At 36.8% G+C, this 14,429-nt stretch overlaps 1 protein-coding gene across 1 annotated transcript in view; it reads left to right on the forward strand.

Moving 5' to 3' along the window:
* Positions 1-11,986: 11,986 nt before the first annotated feature.
* Positions 11,987-14,429, forward strand: part of ST8SIA1 (ST8 alpha-N-acetyl-neuraminide alpha-2,8-sialyltransferase 1) — a 183,416-nt gene continuing 180,973 nt past the window's right edge. The window contains exon 1 of the mRNA XM_055358450.1: positions 11,987-12,119. The gene's annotated coding sequence lies outside the window, so the exon portion shown is untranslated. The remainder of the gene's footprint in view (positions 12,120-14,429) is intronic.

Raw genomic sequence — 14,429 nt, forward strand, 5'->3', positions numbered from 1 at the left:
GTGAGTGTGTTAACTTTCTCTTATAGTTATGTAAAATTTTGCTTTATATATTTTGTATTAATGTAAATAGGAATAAATACATTTTAAATTGTTATATTTTCTAATATATTAAACTTTTTATTTTTTAACCTTTTTTTTAAGAGTTGGGGGTCTCACACTGTCACCCAGGCTGAGTGTAGTGTTGTGATTTAGCTCACTGGAGCCTCTAAGTCCTGGGCTTAAGCGATCCTCCTGCTTCAGCCTCCTCAGTACTGGAACTACAGGGACATGCCACCACACCAGGCAAATTTTTTATTTTTTATTTTTATAGGGACACTTGCCCATTTTTTCTCTAGGTCTTTCAGTAGAAAATTGTACAGAAGTGGTGAGAATGGACAATCTTTTCTTGTTCATGATCTTAGGGGGAAGGCATTTAGTCATTCAACATTAATTATGATATTAGCTATGCAATTTTTATATATGGGCTTTATTAGGCTGATAACTTTTTTAATATTCCTGGTTTACTGGGTGTTTTTATTAGGAAGAGTGTTGGATTTTTTCAAATGAGTTTTCTGTGTCTATTGAAATGATTATCTGGTTTTTGTAATAGGATATTATACATTGATTGATTTTCAGATGTTAACCATCTTGAATTATTTCTCAGATAAATGCCACTTGGTCATGTTGTATAGTCTTTTTAAAAATCATCTTTATTGAGGTATGGTTATATATAAAGAACTGCACATATTTAACATGTAGAATTGATGAGTTTGGACATATGCAAACACCCATAATATCCTCACCACAATCAAGGTAATAGACATATTTAACACCTCCCAGAGTTTCTTGTATTCCTTTGGTTTTTTCTGAGGAGGGGTGCACCATATCATTTTATTAAGTATAGGCACTGCGTTATAAGCAGATCTCTAGAATTTATTCATCTAGCATAACTGAAACTATATCCTTTGAATAGCAACTCCAAATTTCTCCTGTCTCCAGCCTCTAGCAACCATCATTGTATTCTCTACTTCTATAAGTTTGACTATTTTAAGTACTTAATGCAAGTGAAATCATGCAATATTTGTCCTGTTCCACTTAGCATAGTCTCCTCCAGGTTCATTATGTTGTTGCAAATGGCAGAATTTCCTTACTTTTTAAGGCTGACTAATATTCCATTGTATGTATATACCACATTTTCTTTATCCATTCATCTGTTGATGGATACTTAGGCTGTTTCCATGTCTTGGTTATTATGAATTGAGCTGAAATGAACATGAGAAATGCAGACATCTCTTTGAGATTCTGATTTCAATTCTTTTGTATATATTCCCAGAAGTGAGATTATTGGATCATATGGTAGTTCTATTTTTAGTTTTTTGAGGAATCTTCATACTGTTTTCCATAGCTGCCACACTGGTTTATATTCCAACCAACACTTATGTTCCAGTTTCTGCACAACTTTGCCAATACCTTTTTTTTTCCCAAGTAATAGCCATCCTAACAGGTGTGAAGTGATAACTCATTATAGTTTTGATTTGCATTTTATATAATGCTTTTTATATGTTGCTGGATTCAATTTGGTAGTATTTTATTGAGGACTTTTGCATCTATATTCATAATGACTTTTGTTTTTTTGAGACAGGGTCTCATTCTGTTGCCCAGGCGGGAGTGCAATGGCATGATCTTGGCTCACTGCAACCTCCGCCTCCCAGGTTGAAGAGATTCTTGTGCCTCAGCCTCCCAAGTAGCTGGGACTACAGGCATGCGCCACCACACCCAGCTAATTTTTGTATTTTTAGTAGAGACAGGGTTTCACCATGTTTGACAGGCTGCTCTTGAACTCCTGGCCTCAAGTGATCAGCCTGCCTTGGCCTCCGAAAATGCTGGGATTACAGGCATGAGCCACTGGGCCTAGCCCGTAATGACATATTGTTCAGTAGTTTTCTTTTCTTGTGATGTATTTGTCTGGTTGTTGGCCTCATAGAAGGAATTGGGAAGTGTTATTTCCTATTCTATTTTTTTGAATGAGTTTGTGAAGAATTGTTGTTAATTCTTCTTTAGTTGTTTGGTAGAATTCATCATTGAATCTATTTGGTACTTGACTTGTGTGTGTATGTTGGGGGTGGGGAGATTTTTGATCACTAATAAAATCTTTTTACGTGTGATATGCTTATTCAAGTGTTTTTTGCTCCTTGAATCTGTTTTAGTAGCTTGTGTCTTTCTAGGAATTTGTCTGTTTCATCAAGGTTATCTAATTTGTTGGCATATAATTGTTTACAGTATCCTTTTTGGAATTGTTTTTATTTCTGTGAGATCATTAATGATGTCTCTGTTTCCATTCCTAATTTTATTAAGTTGAAACTTCTTTCTTTCTTTTTTTTGTGTCAGTTTAGCTAAAGATGTGTCCATTTTGTTAAGCTTTAAAAAAATCCCAACTTTTGGTTTTGTTGATTTTTTTTTCTGTTCTCTATTTCATTTATTTCTACTTTAATCTTTATTATTTTCTTCCATCTTCTTGTTTTCAGTTTAGTTAGCCCTTCTTTTTCTAGTCTGAAGGTGTACAGTTAGGCTATTAAGATTTTTCTTCCTTTTCTAATGTAGATGTTTATAGCTAGTGATTTCCCTCTACGCACTGCTTTCATTGCATCCCATAATTTTTGGAATATTTTTGTTTCTATTTATTTAGCAACATTTTTTAGTTTTCCTTTTAGTTTACATTTATTTTTGGAACCACTGGTTACTTAGCAGTGTGTTTAATATACACTTTCCTGTGTGAATTCTCCAAATTTCTTTCTGTTATTGATTCCTAGTTTTATTTCACTGTGGCCAGAGAATATACTTCGTATGGTTTAAATTTTTTAAAAGGTACTGAAGGGTGTTTTATGATCTAACAGATGGTCTAAGGTGGAGAATGTTCCACATACCCTTGAAACAATGTGTATTCTTCTGTTGTTGAGTAGAATGTTCTATAGATGTTCAGTTAGGGCTAGTTGGTGTACAGTGTTCAAATCTTGTACTTCCTTGTTTGTCTGCTGCCTTGTTCTGTCTAGTATCAAGAATGGCATACTAGGAAAGGAAAACTGGAAAGTAAGGGTTCAGGAAGCTCTTCCATTTATTTCTTGGAAAACCATTTAAACTATCTTTAAACTGTGCATGTATATCTTGAAAAAAACTTTAAAAATTATAATTTCGTATTTTAGTTAACAAAGTATTTTAACTGATACTACTGCCATCCTGAGAAGTAGGCAAAATGAGTATTACTTCTATTTTATAGGTAACACACATGTGTCTTAAATATTTGAGGACCTACTATAAAACAATCACTTTCACCTCTTTTAGATGATTATTGTGCTATTTACCTCCCAGTCTATAAATAACTTGCTTGTCTTACTACTAGATATGTAATATAGCCTGCTGGTTAGGAGCATGGACTGTGGAGTTAGATTGCCTAGATTTGATCTTTCTTGTCATTTACTAGTTTTATGTAACATTGGGCTATTTATCCTCTTTATGGTTCAATTTTCTCATTAAAAAAATGATGACAATAGTAGTTACCTCATGGGGTTGATATAAGAATTAAATGAATTTGGAAATTCCCTAGAACTTTGTCTAACTCACATGCCCTATGTAAGTAAGTATTTGTTAAATAAAATACACCTTTCGTTTGTTTTTGTCTTTATTAACTTCCTGGAAAAAAAAAAGAATGGCATACTAAAGCCTCTAATTATTATTATTGAATTGTCTATTTTTTCTTCAGTTCTGTCACTTTTTGTTTCATGTACTTTCGGGATCTGGTGTTAGCTGCATATATATTTCTAAACATTTTCCAAAATGTTGAAATATATATATTTGTTCATTTCATGAATGAATAATGAATCTTACTGATGGTTTAGTTCCTTTATCATTATAAAATATCCTTTGTTTCAAGTAATAATTTTTGTTTAAAGTTTGTTTTGTCTGAAATTAGTGTAGCCACTTCAGCTTTCGTTTACTTACTATTAGCATACTGTATCTTTCTCTATTTTTTTATTCTCAACCTATTGTCTCTTGAATGTCAAATGTGTTTGGTAGACAGCTTATGACAGGATTATGCTTTTTAAATTTATTCTGCCAATCTGCCTTTTGACTGCTGGGTTTAGTCCATTTACATTTAATGCAATTATTGATAATGTATGATTTACATCCGGAATTTTCCCAATTGTTTTCTTTTTTTTATTATACTTTAAGTTCTGGGATACATGTGCAGAACATGCAGGTTTGTTACATAGGTATACACATGCCATGGTGGTTTGCGCACACATCAACCCGTCATCTACATTAGGTATTTCTCCTAATGCTTTCCCTCCCGTCGCCCCCTAGCCCCCAACAGGCCCCTGTGTGTGATGTTCCCCTCCCTGTGCCCATGCATTCTCATTGTTCAACTCCCACTTACAAGTGAGAACATGCGGTGTTTGGTTTTCTGTTCTTGTGTTAGTTTGCTGAGAATGATGGTTTCCAGCTTCACCCATGTCCCCGCAAAGGACATGAACTCATCCTTTTTTATGGCTGCATAGTATTCCATGACATATATGTGCCACATTTCCTTTATCCAATCTATCATTGATGGGCATTTGGGTTGGTTTCAAGTCTTTGTTATTGTGAATAGTACTGCAATAAACATAAGTGTGCATGTGTCTTTATAGTAGAATTATTTATAATCCTTTGGGTATACACCCAGTAATGGGATTGCTGGGTCAAATGGTATTTCTGGTTCTAGATCCTTGAGGAATTGCCACACTGTCTTCCACAATGGTTGAATTAATTTATACTCCCACCAACAGTGTAAAAGCGTTCCTATTTCTCCACATCCTCTCCAGCATCTGTTTTCTGCCTTTTTAATGATTGCCATTCTAACTGGCATTGAGATGGTATCTCATTGTGGTTGTGATTTGCATTTCTCTAATGACCAGTGATGATGAGCTTTTTTTCATATGTTTGTTGGATGCATAAATGTCTTCTTTTGAGAAGTGTCTGTTCATATCCTTTGCCCACTTTTTGATGGGGTTGTTTGTTTTTTTGTTGTAAATTTAAGTTCTTTGTAGACTCTGGATATTAGCCCTTTGTCAGGTGGATAGATTGCAAAAATTTTCTCCCATTGTGTAGGTTGCCTGTTCACTCATCAGAGTGAACAGCCATTTGTTTTCTATACATCTTGTGTCTTTGTCTATTTCTCCATTTCCCCTTTCTTTTGAGTTAAATTGATATCTTGCAGTATAAAGTTTTAATTCCCTTCTTTCAATATTTTAAAAACTAAATGATTCAAATATTTATGTTTATACATATAATACATATTATAGATAAGTATAAATATATTTATCTATTTAAATTATTTTCTTAGTGGTTGTCCTGGAAATTACAAGTAACACCTTCACTTAAAACAATCTACTTTATATTAGTAACAACTTAATTTCAATTGTATATAAAACTTTCTGGGTCAACTTCCAATGTAGTTCTCTTTCCTCACTGACCTTTTGTGCTATGATTGTCATAGAAATTACATCTTTTTCATTATAAATCCTTCAACACAGTTTTATAATTAGTGCCTTATGCAGTTGTCTTTGAAATCAGTGAGAGAAGAAGAGTTATAAACAATAATACACTTATGATATCTTTTATATTATCAAATATAGTTACTTTTACTGATGCTTTTTATTTTTTCACATGGACTTGAGTAACTACTATCTAGTGTCCTTTCATTTCAGCTAGAAAGTTTCCTTTTTGTGTTTCTTTTTTTTTTTTTTTTTTGAGACAGAGTCTCGCTCTGTCGCCCAGGCTGGAGTGCAGTGGCGCAATTTCAGCTCACTGCAAGTTCTGCCTCCTGGGTTCACGCCTTTCTCCTGCCTCAGCCTCCCAAGTAGCTGGGACTATAGGTGCCCGCCACCACACCGGCTAATTTTTTGTATTTTTAGTAGAGATGGGGTTTCACCATGTTAGCCAGGGTGCTCTTGATCTCCTGACTTCTTGATCCACCTGCCTCGGCTTCCCAAAGTGCTGGGATTACAGGCGTGAGCCACCGCGTCCGGCCCCTCCTTTTTGTATTTCTTGCAGGGCGGGTCTGCCAGTAATGGATTGTCTCCATTTTTGTTTATCTGGGAATGTCTTAATTTTTTATTTGTTTTGATAGATAGTTTCGGAGAATATAGAATTCTTAGTCAAAAGTCTATTTCTTTAGCACGTTGAATAAATTGTCTCACTGCCTCCTGGCTTCATGATTTCTGATGAGACATCATCAGATGTGTGAATTTGTTAAACATTATTTTAAAAATATTCTTTCTTCCCCCTTTTCTCTTCTTCTGATATTTCCATTATGTGTATGCTGCTATGCTTGATGGTTTCCCACAGTTCTCTGAGGTTTTGTTCACTTTTCTTTATTATTTTTTCTTTTGGTTTCTAACATTAGAGACTTGCAGTCAACCTAGGTTTAAGTTTTGGTGGCTCTTTCTTGTGTCATTTCAAATCAGCTGTTGTGTTCCTCCAGTGAATTGTCATTTCGATTAATTTTTTTAACTCCAAAATTTCCCTGTGGTTCTTTTTTGAAATAATTTCTATCTCTTAAATGATATTCTCTACTTGGTGGGACATTTTATCAAAATTCTCTTTAATTCTTTAGACATGGTTACTGCAATTTCTTTGATAATATAATAGTAGTTGATTGAAAGTCTTTCCCTAGTTTAGTGTCCGGGCATACTGAAGGAACATGTCTATTGCCTTCCCCCCAGCGCTCCCACCGCCACCATGTATGGGCCATAACTTTCTGTTTTGTTGCTTGTCTCATAATTTTTTGTATAAAACTGGATATTTAAAATAATACCATGTTACAACCCTGGAAATTGCATCTCCCCCTTGTACCAACCCCGTGTCAGTTGTTGTAGCTGTTTGTTGATGTTGTTATTGCTGTTGTTTGTTTGGTTGTATAGTGACTTTCCTGGACCAATTTTTTGAACTCTGTATTCTTTGTAGTGTGTAGTCTCTAAAATCTCTTTTATGTTAACTTACCGATCAGGTAATAATTCAACACTATTTCCTCAAATGTCTTAAACCAATAAATACACCAGTCTTTGCTAAGAATCTCTCAGAGTGTGTTGGAACATGTTGTCAGTCCTTAGCAAGTAGTTCACAACTCTGCCTTAACCTTCTCTTCTTGCTTGCACAGAGCCTTAAGATCTGCCAAAGGTGAGAGATCAGGGCCTTGTCAGGTCTTCCTTGGCACATGCATGTTGCCTTCTAGATTTCTAGAAATTTGTCAGAGCTTTTCAATGACCCCATGGACATCTCATTCCCCACTCTTCCTTTTGAATTTCGTGGTAGGTTCTTGTTACTATCCCCAACTTTTATCACTGCTTTGTGCAACTGTAGTGTTAAATAACTACTGTTGAGTGTTTTTAAGACAATAGCCTAAGGTAGTTACACAGACCAAGCTCTGAGAAAGAAACTTTTCAGGGAGCTTACAGACTGGTCAAATACTGACAATTCTCTGAGTATGGAGTTTTTGGGGTGGTCCAAACCTGTTCTGTCCCCTCCAGGGGTGCTAGGTTGTGGTTTTCACAGCTATGACATTTTTGAGGCTGTTGGCTTTCAAGGCTACTAGAGAACTAGAGAAGGCAGATGAGACCAGAGCAAGTTAAAACATCACAGGGCTCACTATAATATTATAACTAAAATTCAACTGTTTTTCTTGAATAAATGCTCCTGGATTGTGGCAAGCCATCAATTTCCAGCATTCTTAAAAATAAAGATTATAGATCTTTATTCCGTAATTTTGGAAGTGCTTTCTCCTCCATGTTTCAAAATTGTTCAAAAAACACATTTTTCATTTATTTTTCTCATTGTGCATCTTTCTGGATGGTTGGTTCCCTCTGACTCATTTTACATCTCACCAATTGTCCTTTTAACTTTGTCTCATGTGCTATTAAAACTTTCCAATGACTTTTTATTTCAATGACCATGTTTCTTTGAATCAATATTGCCATAGATTGTGGCCTTTCAGCTGAAAGGAAGTAATAGTCAGAAAATAAATGCATGTTATATTGATGAAATTTGGTATTACATTCTTCAACAGGATAAGTTTTATTCGTACCGTTTTCAAATCTGCTGGTCATCCTTTATAGTTTTCTGATTCCTATAGATACTTCCAAATTAGTCTTTTATTTTTTAGGCATAGCAAGTATGGAATTATATTTCTGTCAATTCCAATATATCATCTCTTTTCATGTGTATTCCTGCTGCCTGCTATTTCTGCTGTTTTTGCTCATGCTGCTTTGTTTCCTGCTGTTTTCAGTGGTTTTGGGTTGTGATCCGTGCATTTTCCCTCTAAAATTATTTGTGAAAGTTCTTTGATGCCTGGGATAAAGATGAATCCCTACAAAAACGATTTGTGTTTGCATTTGCTGGACTCTAGGCTATACTATAATCGGAGACAATTTTAAACTGAATTCTCAATTTGAATTTTTTTTTTACACAGTCCAGCAGATGTGATCATGATTAAGTCATCCATGTGTTCACTTACCTCTGTTTATGGTTTTTCAAGTGTCTCTCCACTTCTCCCCTTTTCTGTTCAACTAAGATAACATTCGTTGTGGTCTGTGGTTGGGCCTATAGAGTGGGTTGGTGGGTTGATATTATTTTTTACATTTTTGAGGCTGAGGGTTTCTTTTTTTTTTTGCAGTCATGAGGCCAACATATATAACCTGATTTAATAAAAAAGAAACATCGGACAAATCCAAAGTGAGGGACACTCTACAAAACTACGGGCACACACTCTTCAGAATTGTGAAGGTCACAAAAGATAAAGAAAGATTAAGAAACTATCCCAGATTAAAGAGTAAGAAGATAAATAAATGCATTGTGTGATCTTTGATAGCATCCTGATCCAGGAAAAGGGGCACATACGGACAGTTGACAAAATTTAAATACAGTTCTTAGATGAATTAGTGGCATTTACTAGTGTTATTTTCTTGATTTTGATCATTTTACTCAATTATGTAAGATTAAACATTTGGAGAAGTTGGGTGAAGACTGTACAGGAACTCTTCATACTATTTTTGCTATTCATTTGTAAGTCTAAAATATTTCATCATGAAAACTTTAAAAATATATATTAATATATATATTCCTGTTTACAAGTCTTTTCAAAGGGCTTCTTTGCAGTCCCTGGAACTTGTCAGCATAATCCTCACCAGCTTCTGTAGCCAAAATCTTGGTGGCTTAAAAAAATAAAAATGTATTATTTCATTCATGTCATAGTCAGGCGTAGGTCAGATGACCCTCTTAGGTTTGTCCCCTCCAAGGCATCTGTCAAGAAGTTGTTAATATTTGGCAAAGGAAACTGAGCTCTTGAGGATGACTTTAAGGGCTGGGTGTGGAAGTGACATTCATAAGTTCTGTACTTATTCTATTGACTAAACTAGACATGTGTCTCCAACATAACTATAAGAAGCAATAGGAAATACAATCTTCCTGTGAGCCAAGAATAAAGAAACAGGATCTGTGAGCACAAAGCCAGTCTCTGTCTTACCTGTCTATGGTGGCCCCACAGCCCTTGAGCAGTGAAAACAAAATTACAAGTCCGCAGGGTTCAGCAAACACTCTCAGAGCAAAATTAACTTCGGAGCTTTGTTTTCCTCTCTGGGTTTCTGCCTTCTCCTAGATTTAGGCCTGGTAATTGCTTGTCATCTCTTCTCTTCAAGGCCTTTAAAATGATACAACAACATTTAAATGTGTTCAGCATTTATGGTTGTTCTCAGCTGGAGTGATGGTCCAGAAATGCAGCCAGACTGAGTTCCAGAAATGAAAGTCACAAAAAAATTTTTCTGGCTGGGTTCAGTGGCTCACCCCTGTAATTCCAGCCCTTTGGGAGGCCGAGTTGGGAGGATCACGAGATCAAGAGATCGAGACTATCCTGGCCAACATGGTGAAACCCTGTCTCTACTAAAAATACAAAAATTAACTGGGCATGGTGGCGCACACCTGTAGTCCCAGCTACTTGGGAGGCTGAGGCAGGAGAATTGCTTGAATGCACTCATCGCCCTTCTATGTGTCCCCAAGCCTAATCTTTCCTGGTTGCAGTGAGCCGAGATCATGCCACTGTACTCCATCCTGGTGAAAGAGTGACACTCTGTCTCAAAAAAAAAAAAAAAAATTTTTTTTTTTTTCACATTGCTTGGGCTTTGTAGGGCTATCACTATGCATGTGATTCCCTGGAGCTTAACTCCCCTAAATTAACTATTTGTTTGGAGCCAGTAGGTATTAGATTCTTATTTTGCAAGTCTAAACAGCACATATATGCACTATATAACACTAACTTAAGATAACACTACATAAGGTTTAAGTGATCTCACATCTAGGTTTCATACCATCAATTTCCAGAAAGGCCACTTTGTCTTTCTAGGTGAGACGGGAATGTCTATGGCTTTACTCTTTATCTCTCTGGGGCAGAGATTATCTACTTTTCCATGAAGCTAGTCACGATTACTCATTCAAGCCTGCTTCTGCCTCTCCCACTCTTAGGCATTGCTTTGCTTCTCCAGTTTTTCTCTGACATTCTGTTTTTAAATTGGCTTTGTCTGCTTGGCTGTGGTCAGGGTCTCTGCATGTGCAGGGTAGGTATTGGGGAAGTCTACCGGCTTGCTGAAAGTCAGGCACCTCACATCAGCTCTTAGTTTGAGAACCAACCTCTCGCCTCTCACTTGTTTTTCCAGGCTCTTGGAATCCGAGCTTGTGATGCCTGTTGACTAACTCTGATAACAGATTTTTTTTTCTTTTATTAATTTCATCCCTTGGATATATCTCTCTCCTTTTATGAAAGAGTGCAAAAAAGGAACAACCAAACCTCAGCTTCTTTCCTAAACAATTCAGAAGCCACAGAAGCTGTGGCCTCCAGCCAAGGTCTCAAATGATCCTAAGCCATGTTATTTTTTTTCCATTGCTTAAAATGTTGGTGACATCTAGGTATGATGCCAGATTGCTTCTATCATAGTTTATCAAGACCATCTCTACCTACACAGATTTATGTCTGAAATAAGAAAGTAAGTTATTTAACACTTAGTTGCTTTCAGTGACATTTTCTAATTTAGTAAAATAGACCTCCCTGCAAATAGTGAGCCTTATAAATGTCTCAAAGACATTTAATCCAAATAAAATTCTATTTTACTTGGCATAGATAATATAGAGGCAGAGCTTTTAAAAATAAATGTTTTGTACGCTTTGGCAATGAAAGTTTTATGAATCTATTAAATATCTTGTTCAACTAGAGAAACATTTTTAAGGCCCTGTCTTTAAACACAGATTTTTCTTTGAATGTAATTTGTTTGTATAAATTTCAGTGATTCAGGCCAGGATTGTCACTAAGGAGAAAGATTTTGGTATGCATTTTAACAGCATTAGTTAAAAATAAGACTTTATGAACCAGTATTGGCACTAAACTTTTTTTTATAATTAGCCCTTTTCTATAACTTTCACATATACAACATGTATTTTTCATTTAATATTTTAAAGTGGAGAGGCTATTTTTTCATGGTAGGAGGAAGTATGCCTTTTTGATCCAGATTGTCTGGTGTGACCTGATGCATTTTCCTCCCCCACCAGCATGTAGACACCTTGGGGAAGGCTCAGGCATGGCGGGCTGCAGGTCCCGAGCCCTGCCCCGCGGGGAGGCAGCTAAGGCCCGGCGAGAAATCGAGCTCAGCGCCGGTGAGCCGGCACTGCTGGGGGACCCGGAGCACCCTCCGCAGCTGCTGGCCAGGGTGCTAAGCCCCTCACTGCCTGGCGGGCCGGCGGGGCCCGCCAAGCCCACGCCCACCCGGAACTCTAGCTGGCCCGCAAGCGCCGCGCGCAGCCGCGGTTCCCAGCCGTGCCTCTCCTTCCACACCTCACCGCAGGCTGAGGGAGCCGGCTCCGGCCTCGGCCATCCCAGGAAGGGGCTCCCACAGTGCAGCGGCGGGCTGAAGGGCTCCTCAAGCGCAGCCAGAGTGGGCGCCGAGGGGGCGCCGAGGGGGCGCCGAGGCCGAGGAGGCGCCTAGAGCGAGCGAGGGCTGCCAGGGCTGCCAGCATGCTGTCACCTCTCACAAGGATACTGAGGACCAGTTTGAGCCATCATATGTCAGGTACTCAGAAGAGTGTGTGGTGTACAGTAAGCTTTCCAGCAAATGTCAACCATCCCCACGTCTTTGTCACCATCCCCGTGAAGGTCTCTATGTCTCCTTTATTCTAAATGTTATCTCAGTCTGATTTGTTGAGTGTTTTTAATCAGAACTCAATGATATATCTTAGGTTTTATTTTCAACCCTGTACATTTTTTTTGTATTTATGACGTGAGTTAACAGAACGCTTTAGTAAAAGTAACTTTATATTTCTGTCACAGTTTGTTGAAGTCAAGGATAAATTTTGAAAGCTTTTCGCTAGTTTCCGTTCTGATTTTCAGGATTGGATATATAACATGTTAAAAAAGTAACAGCCCTGCCTATCATAGGGAATAGGGAGAATGGTTTCAGTGCTAAGAGAGTAATATATAATAATGCTACCCATCTTCCATTCATTATGCCACGTTCTTTAAAAATGTTACCTCATTCAATCCTCATAGCAACCCTATAGGGCAGGTTCTATTGTTATTATCATTTATAAATGAATAAACTGAGTCAGAGAATGGTTCAACACATTTAATATTTGCCTGAGATGATACCACTATTAAGTGGTAGAACCACAGAAATTAAACCCAGGAAGTCTGGTTCTCAAATATGGACTCTTAAACATGAGTTTTGATGCAGGGGGAGAAGGATTTTATAATGGAGCAATGTGGTCTTCTCTGACCAAGGCGTTCTCTCTGTGGGCTTGCTTTTTTCTTATGACATTATAATTAGAGTGACCTAAATCAGGGGCAGACACCAAATGATACTGTTGTAGGAAAAAAACGGGCTGTTGTCACATGACTAGGAAAGATTAGGCTCGTGGACACACAGAAGGGCGAGGAGTGGAATTTATTGGGTGAAAGGAAAAAAAAAATCAGCAAAGCGAGAGGCGTTCCTCTTAACAGGCCTTCATCTCACAGATTGAATCCCAGGGACAGGAGAGGCCGGGATCCTCCCCGCTGCAAACAACGCGAACTTCCCGAGGTCCCGCCCCGTCCTCCCACTGTGCAGGCTGGTGGGAGATTCTTCCAGAACCCGTTTTTACTTGGCTGTCTCTATATTTTGTAAAACTTATAGTTTTACAGAGGACTTTATCCCCTTACTTTTATTTGTATGTCAAGTAATGTCTGTTTAATCTTTAATCTAGGTATTTCCAAATACTCACAAACTCCTTATGCAACTATAAATAAAAACTTATTAATGTGGCCAATTAAAATTTTGAAATATTTAAACATAGATTTTATTCTTAATATTTCTATAAGTCCAATAGAGTGAATTTTTTTGTTGTTGTAAAGACTCTTAAATATGTCCATAAATGTACCCATAGAAATTTTTTAAAAATAAAAAAATTTTAAATGCACATAAAACAACACAATGATTAATTTTTTTTTCATTATACTTAACCAACACTGGTTTCTAAAGTATTGATAGGATGCCTCAAAAGTTAACCTTATCTTTTGACTCTTACGGAGGAAACTGGAACTTGCAAACTAAAGTTTTCTGCTTCACTCTCATTTATCCCCCATTTGAATGCTTTTGTCAGAGTGACAAAAGCATTTTAATACTTTTTTAGTTTTAAAGAAGACATAAAGAATTTTATTGGATTTATTTTATATTATAAATTATCTATCCACTTACCAGGGTGAACTTGTTTTGTACTTCCAGTGCCTTTTAGAGATGAACAATATTACTTGAGCCTAAGGATCCATTTAAGGGTAAATTCAGTTTACTATTATGTTATTAATGTACTATAATGCCAGGTAAAGAAGTAGTAATTATCCAAGTATTTGCAAGTATAATTATGCTGGTATTTCATGCTTAAAGCTTGTTTCCTTTTTTTCTCTCGCTTTTTGGTATAGTTTTTTAAGTTTCACAAGAATATTATTATTTCCCTTGTGAAGGGAGGAAGTGAAAACGTTAGAACTGTGAAAGTTTCCACTCTGAAAGAGACAGTGTTCCTCTTCAGAGTTTATGTGGCTACATAAACCAGGGTTCTGCAGCTTGAGTCAGAAACAAATTCCCAATGCTCAGTATTACTGAAGACATTATTCAAGGTCTCCAGTGAGTCTGCTAATTAATCTGGGTGGTCTCTTAACCAACCAAACATGCTTACCTGAAAACTCCAAACATCCCTAATTACAAAAACTACCAGAAACCCCAAACGACTACTTGGTTTAAAAATAGATACAGATAAAGAGGTAGATGTTGAAATATATGTATAGATCAGTGTTTCCCAACCTTGGCACTATTGATATTTTGAATTAATTAATTCTTTGTTGTGGAAGATTG

The sequence above is a fragment of the Gorilla gorilla genome, chromosome 10, assembly GCF_029281585.2.
Source record: "Gorilla gorilla gorilla isolate KB3781 chromosome 10, NHGRI_mGorGor1-v2.1_pri, whole genome shotgun sequence".
Taxonomy (NCBI): Eukaryota; Metazoa; Chordata; class Mammalia; order Primates; family Hominidae; genus Gorilla; species Gorilla gorilla.